Consider the following 18,350-nt stretch of genomic DNA (forward strand, 5'->3'; position numbering starts at 1 on the left):
TTTTACTTACATATTATCATGGAGCACCTCCAAATGTGTCCCCAACATAAAAGTAAATCAAAGTTTTGGTTTGAAAGACAAAACAAATGATAAATTACAATACATTGAAAATAGTGATATTGCTATTGAATTTATAGTGGGAAAATTAAGTAGTTTTAATTTTTGATTTAAAATATTAAACTTTCGGCTCCCTGTGTGTGACACCAGGCGGGGAAAATCCGCGAAAGTACACCGGCCCAGTGGGGCTCAACTGTGAAAGACTGTGAGTGTGACCTGTCTATGTCTGTCTACTGTCCTCTTGCGTGAAACTCTTGCGAGTGGGGCAAGGAGAGGCTCCAGAAACCTCGCTCGCCCAGACGCCATTTTCAGGGAGGGACTTCAGAGCATAAAAACCGGCTAAGCTTTGCAAAAGCCAGCTCCCTGTGTGTGACACCAGGCGGGGAAAATCCGCGAAAGTACACCGGCCCAGTGGGGCTCAACTGTGAAAGACTGTGAGTGTGACCTGTCTATGTCTGTCTACTGTCCTCTTGCGTGAAACACTTGCGAGTGGGGCAAGGAGAGGCTCCAGAAACCTCGCTCGCCCAGACGCCATTTTCAGGGAGGGACTTCAGAGCATAAAAACCGGCTAAGCTTTGCAAAAGCCGGCTCCCTGTGTGTGACACCAGGCGGGGAAAATCCGTGAAAGTACACTGGCCCAGTGGGGCTCAACTGTGAAAGACTGTGAGTGTGACCTGTCTATGTCTGTCTACTGTCCTCTTGCGTGAAACTCTTGCGAGTGGGGCAAAAAGAGGCTCCAGAGGAGCACGGCCGCTCCGCTTCGCTACGCGGCCTTGCACTCTTTCTAAGGAAAGAACTCCATTGCAACAAGAAGGAAAAATCACACTAAGAACGGCGCTATATCACAGAAGCAAACATTTCTCTCTGGACTGTCTTCTCTGTTGCATGCTCGGGCCTAAGATTTGACCCAGTGTGAGGCTTCATCCACGGAGGACTCCCCTCCCTTAGAGGCAAGTCAGCCCATCCAGAAAGGGAGGAGCCAGAGGAGTGTGCTGCCTACATCATATAGACAATGAATACCACCACAACACGTAGAAAAACCCACAATACAAGTGTGACAATGGGGAAACAACGCAGGCCAGCATCAGACATAGAGAATGAAGATGACAATTCTGAGGACCAGATAATGACTGACCAACTAATCAACCTCTCAGATAAGGACTTTAGACTAGCAATATGGAAGATCCTCAACAGACTCCAAGAAACCATGGATCGAGTTGAACAGAACACTAATAAGAACCAAGAAAATATGAAGGCAGAAATCACAAAACTCCAAACTGAAATAACATGTCAACTAACAGGACTGAAAAAGTCAGTAAACGAAGTGAATGACAAAACGGATAAGCTCTGGGACAGGGTATCAGAAGCTGAGAATAGACTTGGTGCTGTGGAAGATGAGATACATAACAATTCTATACAGCAGGAGAGATTGGACAAAAAACTTAAAGCAAATGAGCAGACAATGGAAAAATTAGTCAAAGAATGGGAACAGACGAAAATAGAAGTCTATGATAAGATCAACAGAAACAACTTAAGAATCATTGGAGTCCCAGAGACCCAGGAAGAAAATTCCCAGGAAGAATCAATGGTCAAGAACATCATTAAAGAGAAACTTCCAGAGCTAAAGAATATATGTGATCAAGTCCTGCATGCCCGAAGAGTACCAACCAAAAGAGACCCCAGAAAAACCACCCCAAGACACATCCTAGTCACAATGACAAATCCCACAGATAGAGACAGAATTCTGAAAACAGCAAGATCAAAAGGGGAAATCACGTTCAAGCAAGCTTCCCTGAGATTTACAGCAGACCTGTCACCAGAAACACTCAATGCCAGAAAGCAGTGGTGGTATATTGTGACAAGACTGAATGAAATGAATGCTTCACCCAGAATACTATACCCAGCAAAACTCACTTTCCGGTTTGATGGAAGAATACATGGTTTCACAGACAAAAAACAGCTCAGAAACTTCACAGACACAAAACCAGCCTTAAGAGAAAAACTGAAAGACCTAATCTAAGACAAGACTACCCAAAAGACACACCAAATTTTGAAATAAAGATGGCGTTAAATCCCAGGACAATTCTTTCTCTCAACGTCAATGGACTAAATACACCAGTTAAGAGACACAGAGTGGCTAAATGGATCAAAAAACTCAATCCAACCTTCTGCTGCCTACAAGAAACGCACCTGAATAGTCAGAACAAACATAGACTCAAAATAAAAGGCTGGAGAAAAATTATCCAAGCAAACAACACCCATAAAAAAGCTGGAGTGGCCATACTAATATCAGATAATGCAAACTTTATACTCAGGAAGGTTGTAAGGGACAAAGACGGACATTTTATATTAATCAAGGGGTACGGGTACGTAGAGCAGGAAGAATTCACTCTCCTAAACATATATGCACCAAATGAGGGGCCAGCAAAATATTTAATACAACTGTTGACAAATCTGAAAAATAATATCAACAACAACACAATAATTGTGGGGGACCTTAACACGGCTTTGTCAACACTGGACAGGTCAACCAGACTGAAACCCAACAAGAATATACTAGACCTGAGGAAAGAAATGGAAGAAAGAGGCCTAGTGGATATATATAGGACACTCCATCCCCAGAAACCTGGATACACATTCTTCTCCAATGTACATGGGACATTCTCCAGGATAGACTACATGCTGGCACATAAAACATACCTCCATAAGATCAAGAGGATAGAAATTTTGCAGACTACCTTCGCTGACCACAAGGCTCTGAAATTATTTGTGAACTCCAAAGGGACTCAGAAGAAACACTTTAACACCTGGAAGTTAAACAGCCTCATGCTCAATAACCAGTGGGTCCGAGATGAAATCAAGGAGGAAATCAAAAGGTTCCTGGAAACAAATGACAATAAAGACACAAACTCTCAGAACTTATGGGACACAGCAAAAGCAGTACTGAGAGGAAAACTTATAGCTTTGCAAGCACACATCAGGAAGGAAGAAGGAGCTTACCTGAGTAGCTTAATGACACAGCTAATAGAACTAGAAAATGCTCAACAAAAGGACCCAAGAATAGGAAGACAGAAGGAAATAACAAAGCTGAGAGCAGAAATCAACGAAGTGGAAACTCAAAAAACAATCCGAAAGATCAACAAAAGCAGAAGTTGGTTCTTTGAAAAAATAAACAAGATTGATAGACCAATGGCAAACCTAACAAAGAAAGAGAGAGAGAGGAACTTGATAACTCGTATCAGGAATGAAAAAGGAGAGATCACTACTGATATGACAGAGATTCAAAGGGTAATCAGAAACTACTTTGAAAAACTCTACGCCACTAAAAATGAGAACCTGGAAGAAATGGATAAATTCTTGGACTCTTATAATCTTCCACGGTTGAAGGAAGAGGATGTAGCATATCTAAACACCCCCATCACCATTGATGAAATTAAAACAGTAATCAAATGTCTGCCGAAAAACAAAAGCCCAGGTCCAGATGGATTCACTAATGAATTCTATCAAACTTTCCAAGAGGAACTACTGCCAATCTTGGCAAGACTCTTTCATGAAATTGAACAAACAGAAACACTCCCAAATAGCTTTTATGAAGCCAACATCACCTTGATACCTAAACCAGACAGAGACGCTACCAAAAAAGAAAATTACAGACCAATATCACTGATGAATGCAGATGCAAAGATCCTCAACAAAATCCTGGCAAATAGGATTCAATGCCTCGTTAAGAAGATCATCCACTACGATCAAGTAGGTTTCATCCCAGGAATGCAAGGCTGGTTTAACATCCGTAAATCTATCAACATAATACACAACATCAATAACAAGAAAAATAAAAACCACATGATCATATCAATAGATGCAGAGAAAGCATTTGATAAGGTCCAACACCCATTCTTGATCAAAACTCTCAGCAAGATGGGAATGGAGGGAACCTTTCTCAATATAGTGAAGGCCATCTACCACAAGCCAGTGGCAAATATTATCCTCAATGGAGAAAAACTGAAAGCCTTCCCTCTAAATTCTGGCACAAGACAAGGCTGTCCTCTCTCACCACTCCTATTCAACATAGCACTGGAAATACTTGCTATAGCGATTAGGCAAGAAAAGGATATCAAGGGAATCCAGATAGGAAAGGAAGAAGTCAAGCTCTCACTGTTTGCAGATGACATGATACTCTACTTAGAAAACCCTAAAGACTCTATCAAAAAGCTTCTAGAAACAATAGACTCATATAGCAAGGTGGCAGGCTACAAAATTAACACACAAAAATCAATGGCCTTTCTATATACCAATAGTAATAAGGATGAAATGGACATTAAGAAAACAACCCCATTCACAATAGTGCCACACAAACTCAAGTATCTTGGAATCAACTTGACTAAATATGTGAAGGACCTATACAAAGAAAACTATAAAACTCTGCTCCAAGAAATAAGAGAGGACACACGGAAATGGAAACGCATACCCTGCTCATGGATTGGCAGGATTAACATCATCAAAATGTCAATACTCCCCAAGGCATTGTACAGATTTAATGCCATCCCTCTAAAGATACCCATGACATTCTTCAAAGAAGTGGATCAGACACTTTTGAAATTCATTTGGAACAATAAACACCCTCGAATAGCTAAAGCAATCATTGGGAAAAAGAATATGGGAGGAATTACTTTCCCCAACTTTAAACTGTACTACAAAGCAACAGTTATCAAAACAGCATGGTATTGGAATAAGGATAGGTCCTCAGATCAGTGGAATAGGCTTGAATACTCAGAAAATGTTCCCCAGAGATACAACCACCTAATTTTTGATAAAGGAGCAGGAAATCCTAAATGGAGCAGGGAAAGCCTCTTCAACAAGTGGTGTTGGCACAATTGGATAGCCACTTGCAAAAAATTAAACTTAGACCCCCAGCTAACATCATGTACAAAGGTAAAATCCAAATGGATTAAAGACCTCGATATCCGACCCCAAACCATAAGATATATAGAACAGCACATAGGCAAAACACTCCAGGACATTACAGGCATCTTCAAGGAGGAAACTGCACTCTTCAAGCAAGTGAAAGCAGAGATTAACAGATGGGAATATATTAAGCTGAGAAGCTTCTGCACCTCAAAGGAAATAGTGCCCAGGATACAAGAGCCACCCACTGAGTGGGAGAAACTATTCACCCAATACCCATCAGATAAGGGGCTAATCTCCAAAATATACAAGGCACTGACAGAACTTTACAAGAAAAAAACATCTAACCCCATCAAAAAATGGGGAGAAGAAATGAACAGACACTTTGACAAAGAAGAAATACACATGGCCAAAAGACACATGAAAAAATGTTCCACATCACTAATCATCAGGGAGATGCAAATCAAAACAACGATGAGATACCACCTCACACCCCAGAGAATGGCACACATCACAAAGAATGAGAATAAACAGTGTTGGCGGGGATGTGGAGAGAAAGGAACTCTTATCCACTGCTGGTGGGAATGCTGTCTAGTTCAACCTTTATGGAAAGCGATATGGAGATTCCTCCAAAAACTGGAAATCGAGCTCCCATACGATCCAGCTATACCACTCCTAGGAATATACCCTAGGAACACAAAAATACAATACAAAAACCCCTTCCTTACACCTATATTCATTGCAGCTCTATTTACCATAGCAAGACTCTGGAAACAACCAAGATGCCCTTCAACAGACGAATGGCTAAAGAAACTGTGGTACATATACACAATGGAATATTATGCAGCTGTCAGGAGAGATGAAGTCATGAAATTTTCCTATACATGGATGTACATGGAATCTATTATGCTGAGTGAAATAAGTCAGAGAGAGAGAGAAAAATGCAGAATGGTCTCACTCATCTATGGGTTTTAAGAAAAATGAAAGACACCCTTGTAATAATAATTTTCAGACACAAAGAGAAAAGAGCTGGAAGTTCCAGCTCACCTCAGGAAGCTCACCACAAAGAGTGATGAGTTTAGTTAGGGAAATAACTACATTTTGAACTGTCCTAATAATGAGAATGTATGAGGAAAATGGAGAGCCTGTCTAGAGTACAGGCGGGGGTAGGGTGGGGCGAATTGAGACTTGGGACATTGGTGATGGGAATGTTGCACTGGTGATGGGTGGTGTTCTTTACATGACTGAAACCCAAACACAATCATGTATGTAATTAAGGTGTTTAAATAAATTAAAAAAAATATTAAACTTTTTAAAATAATTTTTATTGTGATCAATGTGAATTACAAGTCTTTCACAGTTATATTTAAGGTTCATAATTGTTGCAAGTCAGCCCCTGAAGAGGGTTGACTGATGGAGGGATGGAGGATGAGGTCTTTACCCTCCAGCTCGAAGCATGCATCTGCCACCCTGTTCAGCCGGCGGTTCTGAGGTGAAACGGTGGGTAAACAGCTCACAGACTGTCAGGCTTGTGGAAATATTAGCTTTATTCGGTGGACAAGACTGAAGTCCAAATCCTCAGCATCCGTTCCAGCCAAAAGCCCCCGCCTTCCATAGACCCTTGTTTGTATCCCCCAGAATCAGGTACCACCCAATGGTGGGATCAGATACCACCCAATGGTGGAAGCAGAATCAGGTACTACCCTAGGGTAGGGGCAGAATGCCAAGTCACATCCTAGGGTAGGGCACAATCACCGATCAGGGTAGGGTCAGTAACATAATAATCCCATAAAATATTTACATGCACAACACATAGTGACAGTGAAATAGGACCATTTCTCCCTCCACCCCTGTTCCCAGCATCATAATACCACCCCCTCCTATGCCCCTTGGACTGCTAGTGTAATAGGACTCTGAGTATAGCTTGATGAAGAATGGGTTATCTTGATTCTGTTGTCATTGACTTTGGGTTTGGGGTATATGTATGATCATTTTTTCATTGTTCATGTGAATGTTTGTTCCTGGTACCATCCACATATTTTTCTCCTCAATTTTTGAGGGAGAACAAGTTGATTCACAAAGTATATATATTAGACTTTAGTTGAGGGAATTTTATTTGTGTTTTTCAGTGGCCACACCGAGAGGTGCCCGGTGCTTACTCTATCTTCATGAATAGTTCCTGGTGGGCCAGGGATAAAACTCATTCTGGCCTTTTGCAAATCAAAGGCACTACCTGCTGTACTATTGCTCCATCCTCTTAAATCTGAAACTATTATGCAATCTGCCAAGCCTCAATTTTCAATTGATGTTTTTCTCCCCACCCCCACTGAACTTTTTTTATAAAAATTAAAGTGAAAGCTAGATTTATTGATGATCAAATGTTTTTAAAGCTCAATTAAAAACACTTGATCTACTTAAGAACAGAATTAATATTAAATTTTATCAAGCTTTTAAAGTTATATAGTAGCATTTATAAGACCCTGTGCTAAGTATGTTCCCTGAAGTTGGTTGAAATTTCTCCTGTCAACATCTTAAAATATCTTAAAATATTTTTTAATTTTGAAAGTATTATATTTTTATTGTATCCCACAAATTTTGTAACCAGTTTTTTTTTTTTTTTTTTTTTTTTTTTTTTTGGTTTTTGGGCCACACCCTGTGACGCTCAGGGGTTACTCCTGGCTATGCGCTCAGAAGTTGCTCCTGGCTTGGGGGACCATATGGGACACCGGGGGATCGAACCGCGGTCCGTCCTAGGTTAGCGCAGGCAAGGCAGGCACCTTACCTCCAGCGCCACAGCCCGGCCCCTTGTAACCAGTTTTAAGGGTAAAATACACATCTGTGTGGGGAAGGTATACTAGCTCATAGAAGGACTAATGTTCTATCATTTTTGCTTTTAATAAGGCCAGTGGTTCACTATTATAGATGCAGCAAACCAGAAATCAACATAGCTCATATCATGTTAGATTAATCTGTTTCTGTTCTAGTCAGTATATTTCTTCTTTGCTTATTCTTGGATAGAAGTACTTTTGGATTGAAGCACCTTTAGGATTGGTGCCTTAAAGATCTGTTCTCTACCTCAAAGTGTCATCTTTGGGTTCCCAATGAAACCCGAGTGGCTCAGAGAGAAACTGCTTGTGTTTTTGGATTTTCCACTACTGTGTTATCTGCTTCCTAGAGGCTTGATGTGGATGTTCCTGAAACAATTTTATCTTTTTAATGTGTGTGGATTATTACCTGTGCCGACAGTTGCTTCTAGATCCACGCCTTCCCAATTCCTTGAAATAAATCATTTCTGTATTTTTCAAATATATCTTTCAAATATAGTGAGATTTTATCTAAAAGTAAAGAAAAACAAATTATTTAAATAAATTATATATGTATTCCATAAAATATAATATGCAAGGTAATTTTGTCAATTAGATAAAAAGAACTTTTGATTAAAATTAAAATTTGTTAATGAAAAATAATTTATACATAAGTTATCATAATTTTAAAATAATATAAAATATTTGAGAGAACTTAAAAACTATCATATTTAAAATTGACTAGGTTTAGATTCCTTCAAAGTACTTGTTAAATTGACAGGTTTAAAAGCAAACAAAAAATATCCAGAAAAATAATAACCTTTATTTTTAATTTTATTAAATCACATCTATTTAAAAAACGCTAAAACATTTTAAATACAAAAATTTAAAATAGCAATAAAATTTTAATCAATAAATAACTAAGTTTAGATGTTTACAATAAATGCATTTATTTATTTAATAATATTGTTTATGTGTGCAAGTGTGAACAAAAAAATTTTGTCACATTTTGAAATCAGTTTTTCAATGCATGTAGAGAGGTAACATCTATCATATGCTTGATTTATGTATAAAACATGCCTCTCTCTGAATGTTTTGGGCAGCCTGAAAAAATTAGAATATCAAATGTTTATATTTCAAGGAAAACAGAAAGAACCAAGCCAGTATACTCATTGTTTACATATAACATAATTAAGAATACCACTTTCTCATTCAAAATGTGAATAGTGTAATATGTGACTCTACCCATCATTAATGATAGCAAATGCTCTATTATATATATATATATATATATATATATATATATATATACACATACACACTTTATAATTATGGCTAGCCCTGTTCACTAGATATAATGTGAATCAAATAATTTTAAATATTCTGATAGCCAGATTTCAAAAGGCATAAAAGTAGTAGGTAAAGAAGTCATCATGTTTGATTTAATTTGTTATATTCCCACTATTATCTCATACATGTGAATGTGGTCCATAGCACAGACACTCAACAGCCTATGACAGTACACAGCACAGATGTAAGACTTCTACTTTGCACTATTATGTCAACTGTTGTATCAACACCATCACCCACACAAAGTACCTTAATCCACTTGTAGAAACATCAAATTCTTCCTATCAGTTTTTTTTTTTTTAAGAAATAAATAACCTGCTCTAAAAGTCCTCTTTGGCAGAGTTCAATTTGTTTCTATTTTGTGTAGCTCCACCACCAGTAGTGGTGGTGTAGTGCTGTTTTCTTTGATGCAGCATTCATCTTATTTAATAGAAGCAAGCACTACTTGGCCTTCAAGTAGATGAGGTAGTATGGTGCTACTGTGTTGATAAAAGTTCACAAACAAAGAGAAAGTTGATTACATATTTTCTCACATTGTTGACTTCCCCACACAACAATGACTCATTATTATTTAAAAATCATTTCAATCCATCATGGTAATGATAGGAACACCTCGATGTAAGCTGCTTACAGTCTTGAATAACATGTCAATGGCCTTTTGTTTCTGTGCAAAGATCCATCTCAAGTGCCTGGGAATGTTATTAATCAGCATAACAGGAATTCAGGATGCAAAGAAGATTCAGAAAAAACGTAATTGTATATTCTAGCTGTAGCTGCTCTCCTCATTGCTTGACTTGAATATACAAGTTCCTAGGAAGTAGTATAGACATCTCAATATCACTGGTTTATCTTTTCCCAAACAAACTCTTAAAAACTATCACTACCTAAACTATGTAACCCTGTTTTTGCAACCATAAAACTCATCTCAGCTTTAATCCTTAGAGGATGCATTTTCACTTTCCCCTCAGCATAGACAGTGTCTTCCACTTATCTCACAGAAATAAACTTAAGGCAGATGTCTATGAGTATTGCTAAGAAGAAATCAATGCCAGACACTTTTAAGCACATCACCCCCCCTCTTTTTGTATATGACTAAGAGCTGATCCCTGGAATGACACATGGTCCTTGGAGAACATCAGAAGTAATCTCTGAGCACAGTACTGTGAAAAATTCTTATTTTCACTTTAACCCCTGCAAAAAAAAAAATTCAACTGTATCCTAAAAGTGCTAATTAATATCTTAGCCTATTTGGAATTGGTATATAATAATCTATCATAGTGATATTATGCACAATATATAATAAGCATTCTATATAGAATGTCTTAAAACATAGAAATGACATATTCCCCAAATAACTGAGGAGTTTAATCATATTAAGTCAAGCTGTACTCTTTACTCTGACATATTCATATTACTGTCCCATATATAACTTGGATAAATTGAATTAACATCATGAACTAACTTGATGACTACGATGGAAATAATTCTAATTTCATATGATTTCTTGAAGAAAATAAATATTTTTTGTACAAAATGTCCTTCAGTGTGTATGAGTGTATTGTGAGTGTGTTTGTGAGTGTGTGTTAGCTTTCACATCTCTCTCCTTAGCTTCCTTTCCGATATACAATGATTTATTTTAAAAAAGGCTTTTGAGTTTGAGCTTATCTAAACCAGTAAAATAGTGATGGTTTAGTTACTATGTTTCTTGGATATATCTGCTGTGTTTATTAGTGAAATTTGCTTGAAGTTGGCTTAATATTTTCTTTTTTTTTTTTTTTTTTTTTGGTTTTTTGGGCCACACCCTGTGACGCTCAGGGGTTACTCCTGGCTATGCGCTCAGAAGTTGCTCCTGGCTTCTTGGGGGACCATATGGGACACCGGGGGATCGAACCGCGGTCCGTCCTAGGCTAGCGCAGGCAAGGCAGGCACCTTACCTCCAGCGCCACCGCCCGGCCCCCGGCTTAATATTTTCTATAACAAGTATTGTACTATGAAGGCCAGAGTGATAGAACAGGTTGCCTTGCACATGGCCAACCAGGATTCTATCCCTTGTACCTCACATGGTCTCCCAGCCTGCCAAGAGTAATTTCTGAGTGCAGAGCCAGGAGGAACCCCACAGTGCTGTAGAGTTTGGCCAAAAAAATAACAACACCAATGCAAGTATTATAAGTATTCTGGATAAATCAATGTAAAAAATGTCATTTGAAAAAAATTAGCTAATGTATAGAACTAGTGCAAAGTTCTCATTGTAACTAACTACTCTTTCTGGAATGTCTTCCTGATAAAAGGGATAGAGAGGGATGTGTTAAGGTTCGCTCATTCTTTGAAGTGGTTGCTTCAGGCTGTGACATCATTGTTGATGCAGTACTTCTCACAGAAGTGTGGCCAAGGTAAACCCAGGCCCTCCCATGAAGAGTTGACCAAGAAAAGGCTATAAGCTTTCCACACCTTAGAATTCAGGGAGTCACTTATATTTGCCACAAATATCAACACTGAACAGTATTAGCTAAGAGTGTCTTTTCAAGTGGCTTTTGTCAACACTGGAGGAAGCTCAAAGGGCCAGAAATCTAACATGAGAAGATAAGAGAAATAAAGTGAAAGGAAATATTCAAGAAGATTAGTGTGGAAAATTCTTGGAGTAGCACAAGACTCGATGTTTACATGGAAAAAGAATGCAGAGTTGATGCATTTCTCCAAAGTTTTACAATAGGATTTTGGCTGTATGTCACTTATAAATAAGTGTCCTTGCAAATTGAGGTACTTAATAAGATTTGATTTGCAAAAGCAGTATTTTTACAACTTAAACATTGAAAGCTGTACGTCTAGCGTTTATCTTATAACAAAATCTCAACCAACCGTAATGCTGAAAAAGGAAAATGCCTTTGACCAATCATTAGTTGAATTCATAACTTTTTGAAAAAAAAATGCTTTCCCCTAATTTAAAATTAACGAGAGAAAATTATAGCCCCTCATTAATCTAATTGAAATCATTGTCTGAACTATTTCAAGGGAATAAAAATACCCACTAGCACAGTTGTAAGTGTTGAAAAGCAGTCAGTTCTATAAAGATAGGTATTCATTAAGCAAACATTTAGCCTGTCTACACTGGAGTTTCTCCAGGATGAGGTGTGACTTTCTCCTTAAGTCAAACTTAATTACTTAATGGGGCAATTAAAAATAGTGGATGTTTTAGATTATGATTTATGAGGTATAAAGTTGCATTGCTCTACAGCTATGTATCTTGCAAGGCCTCCTTGTGTCCATAAAAGGTGATGACATTTTCTAGCCAGAATTATGGGAGGAAACATACAAGGCTTTCAGAAAATAGAACCAATTTCTTCTAAAAAGTGTTCAATTTTCATCTGCGTAGTCTGTCATTTTATCTGTAAGCAGTCACCACATATTTTTAATCTTATTTAAGAAATGGAAAATAAATGAGCTGCATCTTTGGGAGATGATAATTTGAATGACAAGTTTACATTGAAGTTGGATTTAACAGCAGATTCTAATAATTTGAAACTTGTTTATAATAAGTAATACTCCAATGTGTTATATGGTTTGCTAAACACAGGAAAATATTGACTAACTCTCACTTTAAATGTTGGAAAATATTCTTTCAGATGAAGGAAGAAACATAAATTAACTGTTGCAGCTGGCAGAATAAGGAAGAATTAAAACTTTCCTACAGTTCATAATTGTTTTGGAGGACTTCTGCTTGATTTTGGGGGTTGTTTTAGGGGGAGTTGGAAGAGGAGCTCACAGAGTTGTGCTCATGGCTTACTCTTGGCTCTTTACTCAGTCTTTAGAGTCCTTATGTGATACCTGGGATTAAACACAGTTCAGCAGCATGCAAGACAAACATCCTACCTACTATACTAGCCCTTAATTCAATCTTATGTTTAATTTGTGAAATGGAGGTGAACTTTGGAAGCTAGGTGATTTGACTCAGTCCTCTGATACTTAAATAGTTTGTAAGTTTAATTCAGTAGACTAGAAATAATTAAAAAAATCCTTCTTGAAAATGTGATTTTCCAACCAATACTACTTTATAATATAGTAAGCTCAAATAGGATCTCCATGCATAATCAGCCATATCATTATAAATTAAATTGATTCTCACAAAGTGGTGCCTAATAAGTTGGCTTATTGTAGTTTTCCCAAAATCTTGCCAACAATACATTAGAAAAACAAATTACAGGTAAACAGGCATTGCCTATGATAACTATATTATTCTACTTAGAAAAATATTTATAAATAACAATTTTAAATATACATACCTATAGCTATGCTATCACTGTTCTGCTTAGAAAATGAAGTAAGAGCACAATCAGCTCTCAAATTTTTCAAGTGCTTTGAATAACATTTGAAAGAATGTTCAAGCAAATATTTTCATTTGAACAAAAATGTTTGATACAAGTGTGCAAAAATTATAAAAGTACACTTTGAATGTCCCATAAATATCTAAAATATGAGATGAGCAAAAATTATGATGAATCAATCATTTATGATCACCTGCTTACATATTATCTATGCAATATATAAAATGTAAGTTGTATGTTTTATGTAAAATGGGTTAAAAGAAGTTGTATACTATAAATACATTCAAGTATGTTTCTTTACACATCTGTGAAGTTTTAAATGGAATGCATCAATTTTTTGGAGGGGTACACCCATTTGATGCTCAGGGGTTACCCTGGTTAAGTGCTCAGAAGTTGCCCCTGGCTTGGGGGGATCATATGGGATGCCGGGGGATCAAACTGCAGTCCTTCCTTGGCAAGCGCTTACAAGGCAGACACCTTACCTCTACCGCAACCTCTCTGGAACCCGGGATGCAACAAGTTTTAATGATAAATTTATCACAAGTTGATTTTATTACAGATAGGTTTTATTCAATTAAAAATAGCCTTTTTTACATAATGATATTTGCCTTCTTTAGTCTTCTTTCACAAGCCATACCACCACAAAATATCCTAATATTTAGTCTATTCTAATTAGTTAGTTATCTAATTCTTGTGTTTCTATAGAATCCTCAAACATCAGAGCCCATCTCTTGCTGAATTTCTCTGCTTTCTGCTCTTGCATTCCAGTTTTTGCATTGAGGCAACTGCCCCAGTACCTTCAAACCCATTATATTTTTTATCTTAATTGGCTCTAATATGCAAATTACATATTACTACAGTGCTTTCCTTCAAGAAGCTTTGTTATTCTTGATATTAAAGATATTTTATGCATGTTTTTCTCACCTTTACACTTGAAGATATTTTGAAAAAAGAAACTGTTCCAATATCAATTAAGTTCCTAAAGCATGGTTCTTACAGTACAGTAACTGAAAGTAGATAAAATAAACATCACTATAATATATACAAAGAGCTGGGTGACAGGTAAATAGCACAAATAGTTATCATATCTCAGGTATTTACTTTATGCTGAGTATTGGCTTGAGAATCAAATACAAGTTTTTATTTTATCCTCTCAAAAGTTTTGTGGCAGGTACCATGTAGAGTAATCAATTATTCTGATAAGGAATTTCCATTGGCAGTCTTATTTCCTCTGGAAAACTGAATCTTGAGTCAACAAAATAAGTGACCCGGGCCCGGAGATATAGCACAGTGGTGTTTGCCTTGCAAGCAGCCAATCCAAGACCAAAGGTGGTTGGTTCGAATCCCGGTGTCCCATATGGTCCCCTGTGCCTGCCAGGAGCTATTTCTGAGCAGACAGCCAGGAGTAACCCCTGAGCACCACCGGGTGTGGCCCAAAAACCAAAAAAAAAAAAAAAAAAAGTGACCCAAATATTGTTGTTTTTCAGGTGAGGAAACCGGGCTTAACAAACAACAATAAAATAAGCTCAGGAGTGATATTTGTACATAAATCCAGGAGTTTGCTCTGAGCACAGGCAGATGTCACCCAAAATTAAATGCATCAACAAAAATCAAAGTTTTTTTTTTGTTGTTGTTTTTTTTTTTTTTTTTTGGTTTTTGGGTTACACCCGGCGGTGCTCAGGGGTTACTCCTGGCTGTCTGCTCAGAAATAGCTCCTGGCAGGCACGGGGGACCATATGGGACACCGGGATTCGAACCAACCACCTTTGGTCCTGGATCGGCTGCTTGCAAGGCAAACGCCGCTGTGCTATCTCTCCGGGCCCGATATTTTCCCTTTTTATTGACAGTAACTAAATTTTAGATACCAAGTTGTTGTTTTTGTTTCCCCCCAATACATTAGAGATACAGAATCAGGATTCTAACCTAGGATATCTGAATTCTCCACCCATTTGCTTTTTCAGAATGGAAAAGAAGAGCTGACTTTGAAGAAGACAAAAATTGAAGTTGAGGGGCCGGAGTGGTGGCGCAAAGCAGTAAGGAGTCTGCCTTGCAAGTGCTAGCCTAGGATGGACCGCGGTTCAATTCCTCGGCATTCCATATGGTGCCAGGAGTGATCACTGGGTGTGGCTGAAAAACAAACAAACAAAAACAAAAAAATTTGAAGTTGAATCTCTTGGGCCAGTAAAAACAATTCACTACCATATTTGCAACTGTTAGGAGTATAGGGTTAGAAATTTCTAACAATTGAAGATATTCAAATATTTTCCATTCAAAATAATAGTATCTTGATCAGGGAAAATAGCTTAAAAAATCATAGAAAAACATAATTACATTCCTTAAGAGAATTTTCATAGAGAGATAGTTCAGAAAACCTAATGTTTGACTTTCTGTGGCAACATTTTTGTTCCCAAAGATTGGCTTATAACTCTCTTATTTTTTTTTTCTCCTGAATTCTATAGAGTTTTTTGGACTCTAAAGAGTCCAGCCTGTGAGCTGGCACCTATAGGTTACAGTAAAAATCTAACATAAAATTGCAATAATCCTGTTATGGTAATAAATCAACTTGAGAGAGTGATCACTGAACAATTCATCTTTTAACAATATTGCAAAACAAATAATGGTCAGAAAATCCTCCTCTAAAATACTTCAAACTAATTTTCATTCATATTATTCAGGTTTAGTGTCTGTGTGTCTTGTCTGTGTATGTGCCTGTATATGATCATGTGACTATAAAAAGGCATTTTCCATAAGTCATTTGATCTAAGTACTGAAATCAAATATAATAGATCATATGTGTGTATAATTTAATATAAAATTTTGTTTCATTTTGCCCTAGAAGCTGAGAAGTTCCAACACCTTTAATCAATGAGATAACAATTCAGGAGACTTGAATACATAATTTTAGGTCAGAGATCAATCTGAAGACAAGACCATATGATAGAGAAAATTCTTTACTAAATGTGATTGTCTTTATACTCAACTCATGCATTGAAAATATAACCTAATTTACTCATCCTACTTAGTCACATTATATCTCACCAAAATCACTCTCAGAGACAAATAGAAAAAATATTGAACCAAATATATGGGCACTCTGTGGTCCTATTAAGATGACAGATAAAGTGGCCACAGCAGTTGCACAGTATGGAGAGTGCTTGCCTTGCACATGAACAACTGAAGATGGATCTTCAGCATACTAAGTGGTTCCCTGAGCATCACCAGAAATGATCCCTGAGTACAGAGAAAGGAGCACCACCTGAGCGCCACCAGGCATGGCCCAATCCCCCCCAATAAAATAAAAACAGATAACATGATCCATAAAACTGAGACCAGTTGCTCATTTTATCAATATGATAAAAAGTGACATCAGAGATTCAAAATGGATCATAATAAATAATAATATATATTATTATACATTCGAGATCATTGTAATTTTAAAGCCAAATTAATTAAAGGTAAAAGGGAAAGGATGGTGTTTTATCAGAAAAACAATAAGAGTAGACAGCCTTAGTTCATGTATTCAATTAGATATAGACTTCCTGTAGAAGTCATGTGTGCAGCTTTTACTGATTTTTTTTTCTTTCTGATAATTTCTATCATTTTTTTACCCTTGTATTTTTTCTCCTTTATACCCCAAATCGGATTCAATTGATATATCTCGTGTGTGTGTGTGTGTGTGTGTGTGAGAGAGAGAGAGAGAGAGAGAGAGAGAGAGAGAGAGATTTTTTGGGGGGTGTCAGAAGCTACTCCTGGCTCTGTGCTCAGAAATCGCTCCTGGCAGGCTTGGGGATTGGTCCCATATTTATTTGAAATTATGTTCTGAATTTCTAATTATTAGCATACTCCTCCACATTATATTACAGTAGTTACTTAACTGATCTTTCAGATCTTTCAAGTCTCATTCCGTCATAAAACCCATGCCAAGCTAAAAACCATAAAGTTATTAAAGTTGGCCTCGTCTACATACCTTCTTCCCATTTTCCTACGTAAAGGCTTTGAGAGACTCAATTTTGTTTTGAAAAGACATGAATTTAATACTAGGGTAAAATGCTGCATGGCTGATGCTTTCTCATAATTGTGATTATCATGATACATCTTCAAATGCATATAGTCTTTACTAGACTATATTAATGCAATACCATCCTATGCTTTTCTATCAAGATTTCTGTTCATTTTGCTTTATAAGTATTACAACTTGAATAATCTAGCTTCTGTATTTATTATCTGATCTGCTCTATTATATTTAAGCATGTTTGTTTTTCCCAAATATATCTAGAAGGGGCCAGAGTGGTGGTACAAGTATAAGGAGTTTGCCTTGCACATGCTAACTAGGATGAACTGCGATTCAATCCCCTGGTGTCTCAGGTGGTCACCCAAGCCAGGAGAGATTTCTGAGTGCTTAGCCAGTAGTAACCCCTGAAGTCACCTTGTGTGGCCCCCCCCAAAAAACCCCAAAACAATACAAAATAAAAATCAAATATATCTAGAAGCAAATATGTCGTAATTTTTTTCACAAAAATCCAAAAATTTAAAATATGCACCTAAGGTAATTTAAATCTATGAATAAAATTTTCAACAGAATAGTTGTGTCTGATCAATCCTGCTCAGGACACTTGGCCATATATAAAAACAACATATTAATCTTTTATTTGGAAGAGGTGGTACACACCCTGTTGCACTCATGGTTTACTCTTGGATCTACATTCAGAAATTGTTCTTGGCAGGATCTGGGGACCATATGAATATAGGGAATCAAACCCTATCCATCCTGAATTAGCACAGTAATAGGGCATTTTCCTTCCATGTGGCTAATCCATGATGGACAGGGTTTGATACCCTATATTCATAATAATCTGGGTGTTTTTGTAATTAATATATTCTTTTGAAGTTTTAAGATAAAGCATTGCCTTGCTAA

The sequence above is a fragment of the Suncus etruscus genome, chromosome 3 (genome assembly GCF_024139225.1).
Source record: "Suncus etruscus isolate mSunEtr1 chromosome 3, mSunEtr1.pri.cur, whole genome shotgun sequence".
In the NCBI taxonomy this organism is placed as follows: domain Eukaryota; kingdom Metazoa; phylum Chordata; class Mammalia; order Eulipotyphla; family Soricidae; genus Suncus; species Suncus etruscus.